The following is a 20248-nucleotide window of genomic DNA, read 5'->3' as shown; positions in this document are numbered from 1 at the left end:
ATGATCTCATGGGATATTTTTAGATGGTTTTAATATACAAGTACATTGAATTTTCGAGGAATGCAATTATAGAATAAATTGAAGGAAGATTGTAATTTCTTCAGTTTGGAACTTAAGAGGAGTTCTTCACCATTTCAGAAAACCAAGGTCCCCATGGCAATGCCACCCACGGTACTGCATCTCCCACCAGCACACCTGCAACAGCCTGCCATTTGGAACTGGCTCATTTGCAGTGATTCTTCATACAGTGCAACATCTGACAACTTCATTTGGAGATGCCTGAATGTTTACATACCGGAATATGTTATATATAGCTAGATTACCCATGAATTTTCTTCAGGATATTAAAGAGGGGTGTGACAAACCACTTATTACAAGAAAGACGTGTTGGGTCTGATAGAGTTGAGAAGTATTGTATTAGATGATTTCTAAAGTTTTGTCAAGTTGGAAAATGCAAAGATTATATGAAACTACTTTCTTTGGAAGCCAGAAGCTTTATAAAATTCTATAAAGAATGTTTAAAGTATATCTGAACATTGATTCCACATACTGTGCTGTGTAACTGTTACATTTACATTTATAATAAGGACAGTTACATTTATAATAAGTACCAGCCTATGTAATCTAGGCTGGTTTATGTATTATTAATTAATTAATATACTTAGCACTTAATGTAACATTTGTCTGCTTCTAAAGCCTTTGCAAACATTATCTAATTAGAAAAATCAGGTAAAATGTGGCAGTTTGGTTCACAGGGGTTGGTGACAGCCCTACTGGTTTAATTTCCTTTAACGGTTTAATTTCTTTCTAGATTTGACAGTGTTGCTTCATACTGTGTTTTAATTCTTGATAACACCTTAAATATCACTACTGTGTGCACCAGAGTCGTTTAAAAGCCTAGAGTGCCAGCATTCTTTTTTCTTTCTTAAAGATTTCCAGATCTGTGAGAAAATGTGTCACATGTATACCAGGGAGGCTGTAAGAACACTGCTTTGCTTGAGCTCTTGAGCTCTTGTGGAGAAATTGATGTACACATCTATTTGATTTCAACCCAGCCAGCATGTATGGAGCATCTGTTGTGTGCCAGGCACAGTGTTAGCCTCGGGGTTGCAAAGACATGGTCCCTGCTCTCAAGGAGCTTCCAGTCTAGAATGGGAGATGATGGATACCAACATCACAATGCAAGGGAGAAGGTGTTTTTTTTTTTTTTTTTTCTGAAAAGCTTGTCTATTATTATTTTTCTTATTACAAAGTCATGGCATGTCTATTGCAGAAAAATCAGACAATATAACAATGACATTCAGTGAGGAGAGAAAAGATGATACGATACACAGATTGATAAATAAAACCAGATCCTTTCAGAGAGGTATAAGGGCTATGTTATGGGTTGAATAATGGCCCTCCAAAATTTGTACGTTGAAGTCCTAACCCCCAGTACCCCAGAATGTGACCTCACTTGGAAATAGAGTCATTACAGATGTGCTTAGTTAAGAGGCGGTCATATTAGAGTAGGAGGGACAACTAATCAAATATGACTGGTATCCCTGTAGAAAGAGCAAATTTGGACACAGAGCCACACACACAGGGAGAACAAGATGTAAAGGTGAAGGCAGACATCAGGTGCTGCATCTACAAGCCAAGGAGCACCAAGAATTGCCAGCAAACCACCAGAAGCCAAGCGAGAGGCAGGAACAGACCCTTCCTCACAGCCCTCAGGAGGAAGCAACCGTGCCAACACCTTGATCTAGGACTTCCAGCCTCCAGAACTGTGAGACAATAAGTGTCTGTTGTCTAAGCTACCTAGTTTGTGGTACTCTGTTACAGCAGCCCTAGCAAAGGAATACGGGCTATAAAGGAAATCCGACAGAGTGAGGAAGGGGCAAGAGGGTCTCTGCTGTCACGGCATTGGCTCCTGAGGGACGAGATGGTGTCAGAGAAGAGCGTTCTTGCAGGGCGGGTCCAGAGGGGAGAGGAGGGGAGGCCTGTTCCTGGAACTGAGAGAGACTACAACAGGGTAAGGAAGAGGATTCCAGTGTCCTGTTAGAGCTTTCCGTGTGTCAACTAATTTAAGCCTTGAAACAAATCTACCTTTACAGACGAGGCAGTGGAGGCTGGGAGAGGTCCAGTGACTTCTCTAAAGTCAGGGAGCCCGTAAGGGCAGAGCCAGCACTTGGCCTTGGGCCTTCTGCTTGCGGAGCTCCTGTCCCTACTCCCAGCTCTGCTGCCTGAGGTGCACAGGGTCAGACTGCTGAGGGTCTCACAAGCCAAGAAGAGGGACTTGAGTTCACTCTAAGTGCAGTGAGAAGCCATTGGAGGGTTTCGTTCAGGTGAGCAACATGATATGATTTTCATTTTTTTTTTTTTTTTGGTAAGGAAGATCAGCCCTAAGCTAACATCTGCCAATACTCCTCTTTTTGCTGAGGAAGACTGGCCGTGGGCTAGCATCCGTGCCCATCTTCCTCCACTTTATATGGGACGCTGCCACAGCATGGCTTGCCAAGCAGTGTGTCGGTGCGTGCCGGGATCCGAACCGGCGAACCCCGAGCAGCTGCAGCGGGGCGTGCCCACTTAACCGCTTGCGCCACTGGGACGGCCCCTGATTTTCCTTTTTAAAAGCCCGTTGTATCCGCCGTGCAGTTAACTGAAGAATCATGCCCAATGGTAAGTTAGCCACAGGATGGATGTAACAAGGCGAGTGAGGTGCGGACCTGCTGCTGAGGGAGGCAGTGCTTCTCCACCCTGGCTGCACAGTGGAATTACCCAGGGATCTTTCAGAAACACTGGTGCCTGGCCCCCATCTCAGAAATCCTGATTTAATTAGTCTGAGATATAGGGACTCTTTACAGATCCCCAGGTGATTCTAGCAAGGCAGAGTTGGGGTCCACTGCTCTTTGCCACCAGCAATGAGTAAGTACTGGGGGTGGAAACCAGATATTGCCTGTGATGGTTAATTTTGTGTCACCCTGACTGGGCTAAGGGACGCCAGATAGCTGGTAAAATATTATTTCTGGGTGTGTCTGTGAGGGCGTCTCTGAAAGAGATTAGCATTTGAATTGGCAGACTGAGTAAAGAAGATAGCCCTCATCAGTACTGGGGGGCATCACCTCATCGATTGGTGGCCTGAATAGAACAAAAAGACAGAGGAAGGGCGAATTCACTGACTCTGCTTGAGCTGAGGCGTCCATCTTCTCTCCTTGGACATCAGTGTTCCTGGTTCTTGAGCCTTCGGATTTAGACGGGCGCTTACACCACCAGCCCCTCCTGATTCTCAGGCCTTCTGACTCAGACTGGATTACACCACCTGCTTTCCTGGTTCTCCAGCTTGCAGACAGCTGATGGTGGCAGCGCTCGGCCTCCATGACCTGTGAGCCAGTTCCTGTAATAAATCCCCTTATATAGACCTGTATTTATCCTATTGGTTCTGTTTCTCTGGAGAACCCTGACTAATACATTACTCCTCTCCACATGGACCACAAGTCTGACAGGTACTTCTTGTTTCTCTCCCTGGGCAGGTCATTGGGCCTCTTGGCAGCCGTCTTCTGCAGGTGTGACATGGATGCTGTGCTGTCTGAATATCCTCTGGGATATTCAGCCCTTCATCAGAAACTGTCATAAGGACACTGAGAAATGAGCCAGGCTTATTAGGGAGATGATAGCTTCTACTTGATAGATAATTAGAAACATGGTGAAAACAGAGAGAATCAACCAGAACAAAGGTTGAGGGTGCGAGAGTTCCTTGCTGCCTCTCTTCCCTCCATGTCATTCCTCTGAGTGCTTGCTTTATTGATGCAAACATAGGCTTGGGGCCTTTCCTTTCCTGGTTGGAAATTTACTGGAGATAACAAAATGTACAAAAGAAAACACGCTTCTAAGTGACTATTGACAATATCCATATTCATTACCCCCCGATTATGTTAATCAAAGATAGTTTTGGAAGCTCATTGCTGTTGTCTTTCCAAGATGAGCAATAAATGTGTGTTGTGCTTTCTCTAGCACTTTAATTCAAGCTTCTCAAAATACTTCACAGCTATAACTAAGGAGGCTTACAGGGCCTTTGGGAGGAAAGAGGCATCATTGCCGTATTTGCCAGCGTGCCTCAGGGTTCACTGGGCTCCAGGTATAATGACAGTAAAAGCAGGTTTGTGTAAGGATGAAAATAATTATGGCTTAGAAGGGCACTGAATGGGTAGGATTATCGAATTAGGATGGAGCCTGCCTTTGGAGGTGAGGAGAGGAAGGAAACGAAGGCCAAAACAATAAACAGCCCAAAATCCTTCCTGCCTGATTTTGTAAATACACAAAAGGATTACAAGAATCCCGTCATGACATTCCCTGTGAGTTGCTGTCCAGCCTTTGCCGTAACGTCTGGAGCAGCAGTGAGCATTGGCCGATAGAAGCAGCCCCTTCCCGTGGTTAGATGGTTACAATTGCTGTAAAATTCTTCTAATCAATGTCCCCTGGCAAAATAAGGTACAGTTAGAGTAAAAGTTGCCTGGTTTGGTGAGCCCCTCCTGGTGGCTGCAAGATCTGAAGGATCCTTTTGAGGCCCCTCCTCACCGCTGTATCTCAGGGTCCTGCACTAACTCGCCCCCCACTAGCCTCGCTGCTGCTTCTCTGAGCAGCTTCTTCTCTGTCCTTATGGTTAAGGACATAATTCAGGAGTCGGGTTCTCTGGGTCCAAATTCTGGCTCTGCCCTAACTAGCTAAGTGACCTTGGGCAAAGCCTGTCTATGCTTCAGTTTTGCATCTATAAAATGGGATAATAGTGGTACCTAGCTCCCAGGGCTGTGGGGAGGAGCAAAGATGTTAATCCATGTGAAGCTTTTAGCACAGTGCCTGGCATAGTGCAAGTGCCGTGGGAGTGATAGGTAGTGTCACCCTGCTCGGGCCCCAGACCAGGTCTTTTTGTCACCTACTGCTGACACCCCCTCACACCACGTCCACCTCCCCAGGTAGCTCTCAGAGGGTTCCTGGCCCGCTGCCCAATCCTTACCCAAGGCTCTTCTCTGCTGAAACTCCCCTGGGTTTCTTCTGGGTGCAACCTGTATGCCGTGGTACTTTCATCCCAAAGGACTCGTGCTTGCTTTTCTCATGCTTGTAGAGAATGGCTTTTCCTCCCCTGTGTTTCGTTATCTAAAGCGGCTCCTCAGCTCCCCAAGATTTGCTTGGGCTTTTGGGTGTTACACCCCTCCCTTTCTTTTACACCCTTGCCTTTTCACCCTGAGATGCACACACACCGTTGGGTGCCTAGGTCACAGTGGGTTCGCCCACAGTCGCCACCCTATCCCTGAAAACACGACCCCCTTGTGACCTTGTGCCTGTGGCTTACTGTGGCTCACTCAGCCAGAGCCTCTAATGGCGGATTCTCTGCTGAGGTCCTTGCTTCTCTTGCTCTTCTATTCCTTCCAAGCTTGCCAGATATGGCTCTGTGTTTGTACCCCGACTGTGGATGTGCTTGCCTGTCAGTCACTGTGACTTTACACTGGGTGACCAGACACAGGTCACACGAGTATGAATCTCAGGACTGCCTAGCCCTTACAGAACACCCTGCTACGTTGAGTTGAGAGCTGCGTCCTGGTAACCTTCTCCTGCTGTCCCCAGTTTTGCTCTCTGTAGCTACACAAATAATTAGGGTTGATCTGTTTACAAGAAAAGTCTTCAAGTTTTTGAAGGCAACTAACATATCTCTTGGAGTCTTATCTTCTCCAGACTAAACATCTTCAATTCCTTTAGTGATCAGCAGCGTCTCCCATGTTACAGCTTCTAGATCAATCACCTTCTGATTTGTACTTCTTGGGCAGGCTGCAGTTTACCCTGGTTGATGTTTTTGGACCATGACAGAGTAGTGAGGGAGATGTTTTTGATCACTGGCCCTGTCTGTGTGTGTGTGTGCGCGCGCGCACGCCTCCTAAATCATATGATACTGGTGCCTGACAAATTCACTCAGATGTACAATTGGCTTTACAACCAGGGTTCCTGATTTTCAGATTACTAATCTTCCATTATGTCTTTGCTAAGTATTTGATTGACCAAACCCACTTCAAGTATTTTTTGTTCGCCTACCATATTACTTAACAATTTATATTGTATGTGGAATCTCAGACGCAGCTGGCTTTGTTTTGCTTGGAATGTCTTTAAAGAGGAGTTTGAATCTATGACAACTGAGCAGCTACGCAAAAGAGGTTGTACCAATTCAGCTTCCTTTTAAAGCTTGCTGTTTCTAAAATGTTATTGAGTGCATTAACTAGCGTTTGCTTCAGTAATAAACAACCCCAAATCTCAATATGTTACAACAGTGACATTTATCTCTTGCTGTGACTCTACTCCAGATCATGGATTGGTTTCATGTTTTTTTCCTTCATCTGGACTGTGAATCTCCATGTGTCTTCTCATTCTGGGATGGAGGATAAAGGAGCAGTCCCTTCCTGACAAATGCTGTTCTCTTGTGGCCTGGGCCAAGAACAAGGCACTGGTGGAAATGTGCAATGCCTCTTCTGCTTCTGGTTGGGATTGGCATTCCACAGACTTTCCATTGGCTAAGGTAAGTTAAATGACCAAGCCCAAAGTTAATGGGGTGGGATGTATACTCTTCCCATAAAAGACAGGTGAGTTACATGGTAAATGTGAGGTTGTATATTTTTCTTATAAAGGAGGATGGGAATAGCTGTGATGATAGTATAACATCTCACTGAGCCACTACTATGTACTAGGCAAAGCAATTGTACTTTTTGTTGAGGCTGTTTGTTCCAGAATGGGCAGAATTCTGTACATCTGAGGTATAAACTTAGAGAGACTCTGTTGTGTTCATTCCTGTACTTCCACAATTAATTCCATAAGGGTGTAAATATTGATTTTCTTTAATGGCCAGTGTAAACCCAAAATACATCTGCTTCCAATGCCAAGCAGAACAAAACAAGGAGAAGTCATTTTAACTTTATTTGATTGAAGTAAACAAAAAAAAATTTTTTAAACCTTTTGAAGATAATTCATCTTTACCTGGTCTGGGACAATATTTTTGCTTTAAAAAAAGTTTCCCATTCTGCTCCCTTGTCTGTCAACACTTCAGTGGTTGAGAATATTATCTGTGCATGTGTTTGGCAGAAACTGTTGCGAAAACACTGGTAAGAGAGCATCTGGCATCTATTTAGTGGGAGACACAAGGAGAAACTTGTTCAGAGATCTGATTATTCAGCACTGAGATACCACCTTCTCCTCCAACACCCTAGTCAAGGAGAATGTCACAGGATGATGTCATCTTCCCTTCTTTTCCCCCACTGATCCCAGGTCCAAGATCTCAGGTCTCTGCCTGGTGTCATGTGTTAGTCATTGTACATATATAATATGAGCAAAACCAGAGCCCAGGGAAAGGAAAAACTCCCCATTAATCAGATTTCACTGGAAACCGCTCTTTTAGAAGGGGTAAATTACACAAGAAAATCGGTTAATCTTTCCATGCCACTATACAAGATTTAAGAAATTGTATTAAATTAATCATTGCAAAAAGTATTTAATGAGTTCCTACTATGCGCTTAGCTCAATGGTAGCTGTTATGGCCATAAAAGAAATTACTATAAGACACAGACTATCAGAGATTTAGACACAAGGCAGCTTCAGGGGCTGCTGCTGTCCTTCCAGGTGGCCTCTGTCCTTCCAGATCCTCTCTCACTCACCTACCACTGTGTCCTGGGCTGCTGACCATCATGGAGCACATGGAGGCTCCCTTGCCCTCTGGTTGGGTTGGTCAATGGGAGGCACCAGAAGGTGATTGGGAGGGTGGAGGAGAGGGATGCTAGGTGTTTTTCTTCAGCTACCCCTCCTGGGTCGCTGTGGGTTGGCTGTGTCTGTCCACTAAAGACCAGGGCTCCTGCCTGGTAGCCCTCTCTACAGAACCCTTTCTCTCTAAGTCCTGATAACTTATCTCTCCTTTTTCCTTTCAGGCAGAGGATCATACCCCCAGAACTGCACTTTGCTTCATGATTTCTCTACCTGCTGCCCACACCTTTGTATATAGTTATTTTCTTTAAACTTTCCTCAACTATCAGATTTGAGTGTGCCATCTGCTTTCTGCTGGGACCCTGACTGATACATGGGGATATCCCGGGGCTGGGAGATATTCAGGACAATCAACCAATGCCTATGTCCACAAAGACACTGGGTTTGGAGTCCAAACACTGAGGTATGGACTCTGACTCTGCTGTGTGACCTTCGGTGAGTCTCAAAATCTCTGAGCTATGGTTTTCTCATCTGAAACATGGGAGTAATAATAGTTACCTTGTAGAGTTGTCATGAGGATTTAATGAGACGATGCTTGTGGATGCAGTTTGGAAACTACAAAGCAGCCTATCAGTGTGGACGTGGAAATGGTGACCAATGCCCCAAATGATGGCTGAGGCTCAGTGAGAGAGCTGGTTAACAAAAATGGACCAAAAGCTGTTTGCCATGCTCCTCGTACTAAGGTGGGACAGTGAACCATTAAAATTTGGAAAACCTCTGAATGGGAAGACTGATATAACAGTATTTTTTCTGGTTCACATTTGGTTAGGCAGAAAAGTTAATTAGCTAGAACATATTTCCCAAGCATTCCAGTTGCATGTAAAAGTTACTGAGAAACATGGTAAACCCCAGGTCATTTCTAAAACACATGCAAATTTTCAAAGTTAACACCATGAAAGATGAGCGTGCACCATCATACGACGAGCATGTGACTGTGAATCAAGAAACCCAAGGTCTTGTCCTTAGCCCTGCCCCAAGCTATCAGTGAGACCTTGAGTCAGCCACAGCTTGCTGAGGATTCTATTTTCTCATTTAGAAAAAGACAATAATGACTTACTTTTTAATGCAACACTACACGTTGCAAAGTGCATTCACAGGTGATGCCTAACATGGCTTTTTGCACAAACATTCTTCTCTCCCCATCCCAAATGTGATTTGAGAGGCCATTCTGAACGAATGCAGTCACAGGATGCGTGTGTTTGAGGTCATCTAGTGCAGCACCTTCATGACGCATGTAATGAATCTGCATGTTGCTAGCCTCCAGAAGCCAACCTGCACCCACTTGGGCTGGATGCCCATCTCAGCAGGTCCTCACACCCCAGACAGAAACCCCAACTGGACTGCTAAGATACTGAAGGGTAAGTAGACTTGACTGAACTCTTCCTGACAAAATAGACACGTGCTATCCCATACCACACAGAAACCCCTCCTCTATTAGTTCTCTATGGCTGTAACAAATGACCACAAACTTAGTGGCTTAAAACAACACAAATTTATTATGTTACTGTTCTGAATCAGCAGGGCTGCGTTCCTTCCGGAGGCTCTGAGGGACAACCTGCTTCCTTGCCTTTTCCAGCATTTGGAAAGTAGAGGCCGCCTACATTCCTTGGCTTGTGGTCTTTTTGTCTGTCTTCAAAGCCAGCAGCTCAGCACTTTCTCTCCTCTCTGACTTCCTGCCTCCCTCTTATAAGAATGGTTGTGATTACATCAGGCCCACTCATTCAATCCAGGATAATCTCCCTTTCTCAAGATCCTTAATTTAATCACGTCTGTAAAGTCCCTTTATCATGTAAGGTAACATAGTCAGAGGTTCCAGAGATTAGGATGTGGACATCTGTGTGGGCTCATGATCAGCCTAGATACCTTCTAAGAACCACTTTTTAGACATCTCTCTTCATGTTTCCACACTCCATGGCGAACTTCCACCTCTCTCTTCTCTCTTCCTTTCACTGAAAAAACTTGGCTCAGCCTTTCTCTATACCCTCCCTCCAAAATTCTGTCCCTAATTAAAACAAACACTTAACCAAAACTACATCTACCTACTGTTCCTCAGGAATCCTCCTGGTAGAGTAACTCGCTCAGCCACTTTCAGATGAGCAGCTCCAGAGCCTGAGCACTGAGGTGACTTATCCAAGGCCGCACACCAGGTACTGGCAGCTCTCCTGCCCTCCATGCCAGTGCTCTCCCTACGGCTCCATATTTAAGAAGGTGAATGGAGCGGCCTACATTTTCTTTGTATGATATCGCTCTCAAGCCAGGCTTGAGAGGATCCCCAAAGGAAAATTAGGCATTTGCCCGGTTGTCTATGTGGTAATATTCCTTTAAAGTATAGTTTTCCCTCCTAGGAGCAGAGAGAAGGGACAAGGGCGATTTAATGTTCTTCAAAGCTCTTACTAGTGACTTGGCCTCAGTGGGAATTTCCTCATCCTAATTTGGAGAAGCACAGCTCTTGTAGGAGTCTTCTAAATGCTTTTGCTCACATTATTAACCAGCTGGCGTCCCAGCCTTGGTCAGGAAAATCTTCAGTAGGTACATCCCTGCAGCAACTCTCCGTGGACATGCTAGATAGCGTTGCCCGCGTGAGAAGCTCCCTCACAAGTCAACAACTGCAAATTGGACAACTGACTTTGTGCTTTTGGGTCTGGACTCGTATTTGAAACTACTTTAGTTTTCTTTATTCATTGTTTCTTAACCCATGCCCAGGCCTCTTTTGTACTTTGGATTTAGTTATTCTGGAGGCTGGCCGCCTGTCTCTTTGAGATTCCTTCCACTGCCCCCAAAGGGAATTTCTAGTCTTCTAAAGAGTCAGAATTTTAAGTCAGATAATTTAAAGTAGATCCTTTACATTTTGAAAAAGGCTATTTTTATGTGATACAGCAATAAACAGACAAATGGACAGAATCTTAGTTTTATCAAGGCAGGATATTATAAATGCTCTATGACCTTTCAGTTCTCCACAAAGCCTCACTCCACACACCCAGCTCCTCTCTACTCTGGGTTTGTCCTTTTCTCAGTACACGTCGTCAGCTCTAACGGGTTCAGAGCACCCAGTAAATGTCTGGCACCCTGGGTGCAAGATGCAGAGACAGAAAGAAAGAAGACAGTCCCTGTCCTCCAGGAGCTCCTGGTCGGGCGGAAAGATAAGCATGACAGGAAAGTGACCATCCAGTGTGATACAGCAGGTCTGCCCACTAACTACAGTGATTTTACTTCTTAGCCTTTCTTTTTGCTGTTTTTCTCACCTTTTCCCTTGAAGCTATCCACATTTTCACGTTCTTTTGGGACGAATGTCATATCCCGTCTGCCATTAAATGTGTGTTTAACCACTTGGGCCTCCTCATTTCTGATTTCCTATGGGAACTCCAACTCAGAATATATTAAATTGCCTTGCACAGATTGTTATACACTTGAGGGATAGGAGCCCTTAAAACCCTCTAAATGATTTTGTATTGCAAAGAAAATGAAATCTAAATTCCCTTACAATGGCCTACGGGGCCCTACACAGTCTGATGTCTACTTCAGCTCTGACTTCACCTCCTGTCACCTTCCCTCTTGGTTCAGCCACACTGACCTCTTTTCTGTTCTTGAAACACACTAAACTCTGTTATTTCAGGGCCTTTGCACTTGTTGCACTGGAATCTCTTGCACTGGAATCTCTTGTCTTTGCATGGCTCTCTCCTCACAAATCTGGTCAGGGTGGAAATGTCACCTCTGCAGAGGGAGGCCTTCCCAGACCACCTGAGCTAAAAGTAGCCCTGGTCTTTCCTATTCTTTCCCTCATGTTCTGTCCACCTATCTATCTAATTTATCTATCATCCTCCATCTATCTATCTATCATCTATCCATCCATCCATCTATTTATCTATCTACCAGTTTATTTATTATTGAATAATTTATCCTTATTTTACATTTATTTATGGTTTCATTATCTGTATCTTCCCTCTAGACTGTAAACTCCTTGTAGGTAGGGATTTTGTCTGTCTCGTTCTTTGCTGAATCCCCAGTGACCACAGCAGGGACTGGCACACAGTAGGTAATCAACAAATATTGTAGAATAAAGATTCCTCCACAGTGCTAAAAAGAGCATTGGGCATAAAGCAATCCTTTACAAAAGATATCATTTACAATAGCAGTTTCTAATGATCCCTGTGATCTTGAGACATCTATTGCAATGTAAGATGACTTTGTTAATTATTCTTTGTGCATAAAATAACAGAACAAAAAGTCTTAGAAATCATCTGGTCTAAGTCTCAGATTTTACAAATGAGAACACTGGTTTCATTGACTGCCTTCACAAATTCCTTTGGTAAACTAAATTATCTATAAATAAGTATATTTAATTATAAATAAATCATCTCTATGTGCTTTTGATTCTTTTATATTAATTAAGTCGAGGGAAGACTGAATTAAAAATCCACAATATTATAATATTAAAATCTTTAATATTAAAATGTTAAAATCTAGTTAAGGTTAGAGTTGTACTTTTTGATGTAGATGTTCCACGCAGCTCCTTGGAGACTTCAAACAGCCTTTTACTCAATCAGAGAGGTAAAAACCTCCTAAATCATACAGTATGCACCGTAGAAAAGAAGGTGTAGTTTTTAGTTTGTTTTATTGCTTTCTTTTTTCATCTGGGAGGGAAATAGTTGAGACCTTTGACAGCCTGGTAATTTAACACATTTTTGAAAAATGGGGATCTGCTGTGCCCTGTGGGGGCACTGTTCATTTCCAGCTTCCGTGTCTCCTTTGAGGACGGTGTCTATGAAGGGTTATGAGTCTGCAGGCCCTGGGGATACGCTCTGGATCCACAGCCCAGGGAATTCCTCTCCAGAGACAGGTTCCTTTCCTGACTATCATCATGTCTTTTCATTAGGAAGTCTGAAAGCTAGGAGAGCATCCTTCAGTGCCAACAGCCCTAACTCACAAAGGAAAGCCAGATTTCATGTGGGGACTTTTAAATGAATTTCCAACCTACAAGCCATTTGACTGAAAAGTGTTTGCTTCCAAACTGTTGAGTTAAAATTTTTCCAGACTGCAAGTTCTTACGTTCAAATGTATTCCTGATAGACTACAGTAAGGAGCAACTGTTAATGCAAATACAAATATTCAATAATATGGAACAATATGTCCACTATCACAGGTATTCAAAGAAATTCCAAATACAAGGAGACTTTTTCACTTATTAACTTTCATGCCAAAGGTTAAAAAAAATAAAAATACTTGTTGCTGACAAGAGGTCAAAGAAATGATACTTCCATACCCTGATGGTGGGAATGTAAACTGACATGAATGTTTTCGGAAAGTAAATCTCTCATGTGGAAATAATCAGGTGCAGAAAAAGGTTTTTTTTCCAAGGTCATCCATTACAATATTATTTATAGTGGTAAAAACCAGAGACAACCTAAATGTCTAAAAATAGGCACAGAGATAAATGAATTATGAGGCATTCAAAGAATAAAATATTAAGCAACCATTAAAATATTGTTCTAAAATAATATTTAGTGACATAAAAATTACTCTGGATATATTAAATTAAAACAACTATAGCAATAAAGGATATAGTACTGTGTATGGAGTATGATTCAATTTCATTCTTTCCTTCTGAGGGCAGTGTGCTAAAATGTTAAAAGTAGAGATCTATGAGTGGTGGTATTAGGAATAATTTCTATTTTCATCTTTTCCGTGGTCAGCGTGTGTTCCTTTAAAATCGGAAAAAAAAATTAATTAAAAAACCAAACACAGAAGCAGAATAATGAGTATGTTCTTATTCCTGGCCATGAAGAGTTATCTTCGGTTTTCTTAGTTATGCTTCTACGCATCATCCATTATGGGAAACTCTTTTAGGATCTGTTCCCGCCATGGAATTAGATTAGCCAACATTATTGTTATCATTCTTTTCACTTTGGAGATAGAATTTTCAGGCCCAGGGAAAGCTCTGACTTGGTTACACAATCAGCCTTACACAGCAGATTCGAATCACCAGGAGCCTGGAGGTGGGATTCTCCCAGTAGCTGCAGGAAGCTCAGGCCAACATCCCTGCCGGTAAGAGAAAATCTGCACCGGAGCAAATACCGCCGTCCTGTGACCTTGGTTTCTCAAAGCTTGCTTTTTATCCTTCCATGTTGACCATCCCCCAAAGGCAACTAATGCTGATAATTTCAGGAACTGTTAGAAAGAATTCTAATTCTCAACAGGTTCATCTTACAAAACAAGTGAAAACAACCCCCTACCCCAAACACCATGTCCCTCTTTAGGTATTGCCACACTTTAGCTATTGTCCTCCAGGCTGTCTCCATTTCTTCATATCTTGTCAGTCATCGGCCCTCTCCATTCTGCCTTCCACATCTTTCTTGCCACCAAAACTGCTTTGGCCAAGTTCACCAATGGCTTCCATGTTGCTAAATGTAGTGAGCATATTTTAGCCCTCATCTCCCTCACTTGACCTGTCAGATGCCTTTAACATGGTTGTTCAAGTCCTCCTTCTCAAAACACTCTCATTTCATCTTATAGCAGTGAGAGCCATGGGTTGTATGTGTGTAAGTCACATGCAAACTTGATGGTGACCTCCTATCATCCTTTAAGGAATAAGCTGTTGTGATTTTTTTTTCTTCTTCAGTATAATGAGATTTTAAGAGGAAGAACACATCCTCCAGAAGATCCTTACTGCTGGCTCCGTTTTAGTCCTTAATATGACAGCTACTATTAGATGGAATCACAGGATAAGATTTAGATGTGACCATGTATTGCTCAGTGTGTCAACATCAAGAAACTCTTTTGACATGATGCATGGAATGTCTTTGCTGAAAGATAGTCTAGAAGGGGAAAAGAGACTATTTAAATGTCCTTTTGTTCAATATGAAAAAGAAATGGGAGAATCTGCTTGATAGATATAAACAAGAATAAAAATATTGCTTGAGATAAATGGTCAGATGGTTTACAAACTTCCAGGTCCATCTGGACTGATTGGTCATCTTCACACCTTGACATGGGCTTGGAGCTGACCTGTCTGAGACTGTTGCCGTCTCTGAGATCTGAAGCTCAGGTTGAAAGCGTGAAGTCCCTTTGCCAAGCTAGGCTGGTGGACCTGGTGCCCTTGACCTCCTGCCTTCCCCTAGAAGACGCCAGCCCAGATCTGATCTGTTCTTTTATGCCTCCTCCAGAACAGAAGGCCATGATGCCTGGTATTTAGAATCAGCCCAAGAAGAGCCCATTTAAGTATGTTCTGTATCAATGAGATCCATGAGCTCATGGCCCTCTATTCATAAGAAGCACAATCTCTCTAGGATGAAGGGGGTTGGGAAAGGGGGCGGGCCAAATTGCATTTCATATTTTGACAACTGCAGAGTATCCCAACAAATGAGCCTCTGCGTTCAGAGCCTGGCACTGAGAACATGTAATTGGTTCCATCTGTCATAGGCAAGTTCTGAGAGTGTAAGTCATGCCTGCCTGTGGTTTGGGTCTGACCAGGACCCCCATTCTGTGCAATCAGTGAGAAATCTCCAGGTAAAAATGGATGAACTCCCTTGGGGCACATCACAGGATTGAAACAGCCTCCTTATTATTTGAACTGTGGGTCTCATTACGTTGCAAGTAGATAAAGGGTAAAATAGACAAAAAGATAGTCTCTTACTGTGAAGCTGAAAGCAGAGAGGTTAAATGGTTATATATCTAAAATGCAAATAATAGTGCTTAGAAAAGAGAGTCTTCCCTCTCTGCCTTCTATGTTCACACATCTGAGGTAGAAATATTTGCCCATCCCTTCCTATGTGCCCCCTCCTATGTGCCAGATGCTGCCCATATCTTATCTTGGGTAACCCTTGCCTAAATAACAGCATCACTTATATTACTATGTACCAGGCATGATTTTAATTGATTTATATGTATTATTCTTTTTTTTCTTTGGTGAGGAAGATTAGCCCTGAGCTAACATCTGTTGTCAATCCTCCTCTTTTTGCTGAGGAAGATTGGCCCTGGGCTAACATCCATGCCCATCTTCCCCTACTTGGTATGTGGGACGCTGCCACAGCATGGCTTGATAAGCGGTGTGTAGGTCCGGGCCCAGGATCCGAAACTGTGAACCCCAGGCTGCTGAAGAGGAGCGTGTAAACTTAACCACGACACCACTGGGCCGGCCCCAATTTATATATATTATTCTTACAACAACACTATGAGGGAGATACTATTTTTAACTTCCAAATTAAAGAGGAGGAAACTGAGGCACAGAGCAGTAAAAGCTGCTCTGTTCAAAGTGAAGCAGCTACTAAGTGGCAGAGCTGGGATTTAAATCCAGGCCGCGTAGCTCCAGAGCAGTGGACCACCTAGAGCAGCACTGCCCAGCGGAGCTTTCTGTGACGATGAAATGTTCTTTGTTCTGTCCAGTATGGCAGCCAGAACCACATGTGGCTATTGAGCACTTGAAATGTGGGTAGGGCAACTGAAGAGCTGAATTTTAAATTTTATTTAATTTTAATTAATTTAAATTTGGATAGCCACATGTGGCTGGTGGCATTTACACTGGACAACATAGCTGTATTGTCTGTGCTTAATAACTTCATAAATAACATCAGAAAGGTGGTGGTATCCTTTACAGAAGAGCACACTGCATGTCACAGAAGTTGGGGGGTTTATCCAAGGCTCTGAAGCTAGAATGTGGAAGACCCAGGATGCCAGCCACTAAAGCCACATGCTCTGGTCACCAGAGAGGCACCCTCCTTGCCCCCTTACCAACCCACTCTCCTGGGTCTTCGTCTCTTTCCAAACAGGATCGGAAAGCATATCTTTCCTCCTTCACCTTTATCAGAGACTCTTTTTTCCTTCCTCTATTATTAACGCAGTAACAGTAGAACAGCATTTCGTGACAGAACATCATGCTACATGTGTGGGGGATGCGGCACGGCCCTGTAGAGTTTAGTTGGCCAAGTTGGAACAGTTTAACTTGGTAGTAAGTGGTGTACTCATTGTTGACGTTCTTAAGGGCTTATCCCAAACTTCTTTTCTTGTCTCTTTCTTCTTGATTATTCTTCCCTCCAACCTACCCCAATTCTTCCATCATTGGTAACAAAATATATGCCTCATAATCAAAACAGCTTTTGGTTAAAAGTACTAAAGTTATATCTACCTCAAGCTTTGCTATTTAATTTGAAATCCCTCCCCTCAAAAAAACCTTCTTTCAGTTAGGTCCACATTAGCTAATATTATTATTAAAGAAAAATATATACAATCATTTATGGTTTGGGAGACTGTCACTTTTTCTTAAGCAAGGTTTTGAATAAACTGACCTTGTGTTAACCCATGAAGAGCCAAGCACGGTGTCTTGTGCGCAGTAACCTCTCAACCACTATTGACGTTTCATTGATTTGCCTTCCTTTAGTGACTTAGGACTTATCTGAGTAGGAAGCCTCACTTAACCATTGGGCATGAATAGAGAAAACAGAACTCTGTTCTACAAAGAAAAACCAAACTCAAAACCCTGAACCAGGGTTAAAGCGCTCAGGCAATCCTTTTTGGCTTTAGAAGAGAAGAAATGCTGTTACTTTGTCAGATAGCAGCTTGCCCATCTGATCACAAAATACAGTTGCTGTCTTATCTGGAGACGAAGACTCACCCAGCTCCCAGAAAGAAGGAGGTAGAATCTAATGTTTCCTGGTGGAGAGGAGCATGCCAGTATTCCAATGACCTGGAAAGTAGGAGTCTGTCGGAAAGAAGCTTGAGAAGAGACTGAGGAGGACTCCTTTAGGACACTGAAAAAGTGGGGAGAAAGGGCTTCTGTGTTTGCGTCTCCTTGATGTTTCTGGTTCCCCTGTGACATGCCCTGGACTTGGCAGATCTCAAATGGTGATTGATCTATGCCAGCACAGCCAATCTGATGGTGCTTAAAGATCCCGGACATTGACATAAATTAGTGTTCTCATTTCCACTGACTCACTTAGAGGGAACAAGTTTACATGGTGGTACGAACAGAGGAGGAGAAAGGGGTATGAAAGCAATTTATAATTTCTCAAGATATGAAGTCTAGCATTGTACTTTTAAACAGGGCCGAACAATCAGACCACCAAGCTACCTCCCAGAGCAATCTTGCTGTCAAAACTGTGCCATTCCCAGGTGCACACACCTATAAAGGAATCAGAGGGGAGGCCCCTCACACTGATTGACAACTGGCCCTAGAAGGTGATTTGGATCAGCCTATCACTCCTCCAACCATTCTTTTGGTTCTTTGCAAGTCTACAGCTGGACTTGCACTAGTGTTGTTGGTGAAAGTCATAGCACCATGAATAATATCACATGGTGGTGAATGACGTACAGATCTCCTGGATCTTTCAAGCTAGACTCACATGGGTTCTTAGCCCTTTAGAGTTATTTAGAACCATTAGAGTTACCTAGGGAGTTTCTAAAAATAACGGTGTCCAGTTCCATTCCCAAGAGATTTATGTTTAATTGGTCTGAGGAAGGAACCTGGCATCAGTGATCAGGAAGACTCCCCAGGTAATTCCTACGTGCAGCCAGGGTTGAGACCACTTGGGTGGAGGAATGAGCAGCCTCAGGTAGTCAAGACCCTCTCTCCCTGCTACCCCTTTCCTCCTCCTCCTCCTCCTCACCATCTCCTGCAGTGCACCAACGAGCAAAATAGAGTAGGTTCCACTTTCTGAAGTAGAGAGTTTTGTTTATAAACAAAACAATATATATCTATTGTAAATATATATATTTCTTTTTAACCCATTCACACATATATATCTTTTTTGCAAAGTCGAGACACTATTTTATGATCTTTCTTTTTTCACTGAATGTATCAGAGATATGATTCCTAGACAGTAAATATCACTTTAAAGTGACACTTTAAAAATACATCACTTTAAAGAGTTGCAAGAGTTGCGCATTTTATGGACATTCAACAATTAGTTTAATCCTCTTTTAACAGAAATTGTAGCTCTTCTCATTATTTTGCTGTTATAAACAATGCTACAGTGGACATACATTTTGCAGACATGTCCATATAATCCCTTAGTCTACGTTCCTAGAAGTGGAGTTACCAAGTAAGTTGTATGCACCTTTATGTTTTGGTGCTTTTGCCAGATTGCCCTCGCAAAAGATGGTGCCACTTTACCTGCTCCTCAGTATCATACGCCTGTGCCCATTTCCCATCAGTCTGAGCAGTCTCTGAAATCGGAAGTTCCCATAAAATAAAAATTTGCATCTCCGTAACTTGATTCAAGCTGCATTTACAGAGCGCCCAATATGTACTTGGTACTAAGATTACCAAGACATATAAGCCAGAGTTCTTGCCTTCAAGGAGCTTTTAATTCCTCTACCCGGTGCTTCTGGGTACTATAACGTATGTAAATATCACCCAGGCATCTTGTGCAGTTTCTTGTGCAAAATGCAGTTTCTGCCTCTGTAGGTCTGCAATGGGTCTGAGATTCTGCATTTCTAAGAAGCTTCCAGAAGAGGCCTGTGCCCATGCAATTGGTCTACCTCTAGCAGCAAGACTCTGTCCCACCTCTGGGCCTTCACAACAGCTGTTCCCCTCGCCTGTTTTGCTGTTCCCCCACTCTTTGCCTAGCTCAGTTGTTTCTACACCTGGTTGCATGTGAGAATCACCTGGGAAACTTAAGACAACAACAACAAAAACATAAACACATCTCCTCAGGTTTTTCCATGGAGCCACTGAGTCTACATCTGGGAGTGGGGTCCAAGAATCAGTATTTTAAATAAAATCATAGGTCAGACTCTTGGAACTGCTGGTTATGTTGCTCCTACTGACCTTCAGCCCTCACCCTGAGCAGCAATTCTGACCTGTGCATGAGTTTGGACCCTATCCTCCCACTATAAACTTTTATAGCACTTGCACTTCTCCTCTAGAGCACTTTGTGTAATAAACGAATTAACTGTGTCCTTACTCCTTAGAGTTTGTGTCTTTTAGTGTCTGAGTCCCATGAGGGCAGAGTTGTGTCTGTCGTGGGCACTGTAGTGTCCCCAGCCCCAAGCGAGGGCCTGCTGGCAAGTAGGTGGCATTCAGGACACAGGAATGAATAAATGAGTAGATATACCTTATAAAACACGGTGTAAACATTTTCACTTTCAATCGTCATAAGTCTGTAAGGTGGGAAGTACAAGCATTAATATCTCCATCATACAAACAAAAAACCAAAGGTTTGGAGAGATAAAGTGATTCGTTAATGATGATACAGCATGAGTCCAGACTTAGACACTGGCCTTCTGGACACCAGACCAGGCCCCTCTCGGCCTCTCCAGGCTGCTCCTCCATAGCTGTTATACTCAGCCCAAGCTGAGGCAATGTGGTTAATTGTTTCCAGGGTGATACTTATTATGATTTCAGAAATTAAAAACGCTAACAATCACCGCCACCTGACATCCTAGGGAGAGGCCCTTGGCTTGAACAGTGACATGAAGATTGCATCCTTTGAGAATAAATGATGGTTTCCCTCTGCTCGCTTCCACGTCATGCTTTTTAAACTTG

Source organism: Ceratotherium simum, chromosome 15 (genome assembly GCF_057802395.1).
Source record: "Ceratotherium simum simum isolate JZ-2026a chromosome 15, ASM5780239v1, whole genome shotgun sequence".
NCBI lineage: Eukaryota > Metazoa > Chordata > Mammalia > Perissodactyla > Rhinocerotidae > Ceratotherium > Ceratotherium simum.
This window is presented reverse-complemented; position numbering follows the sequence as displayed.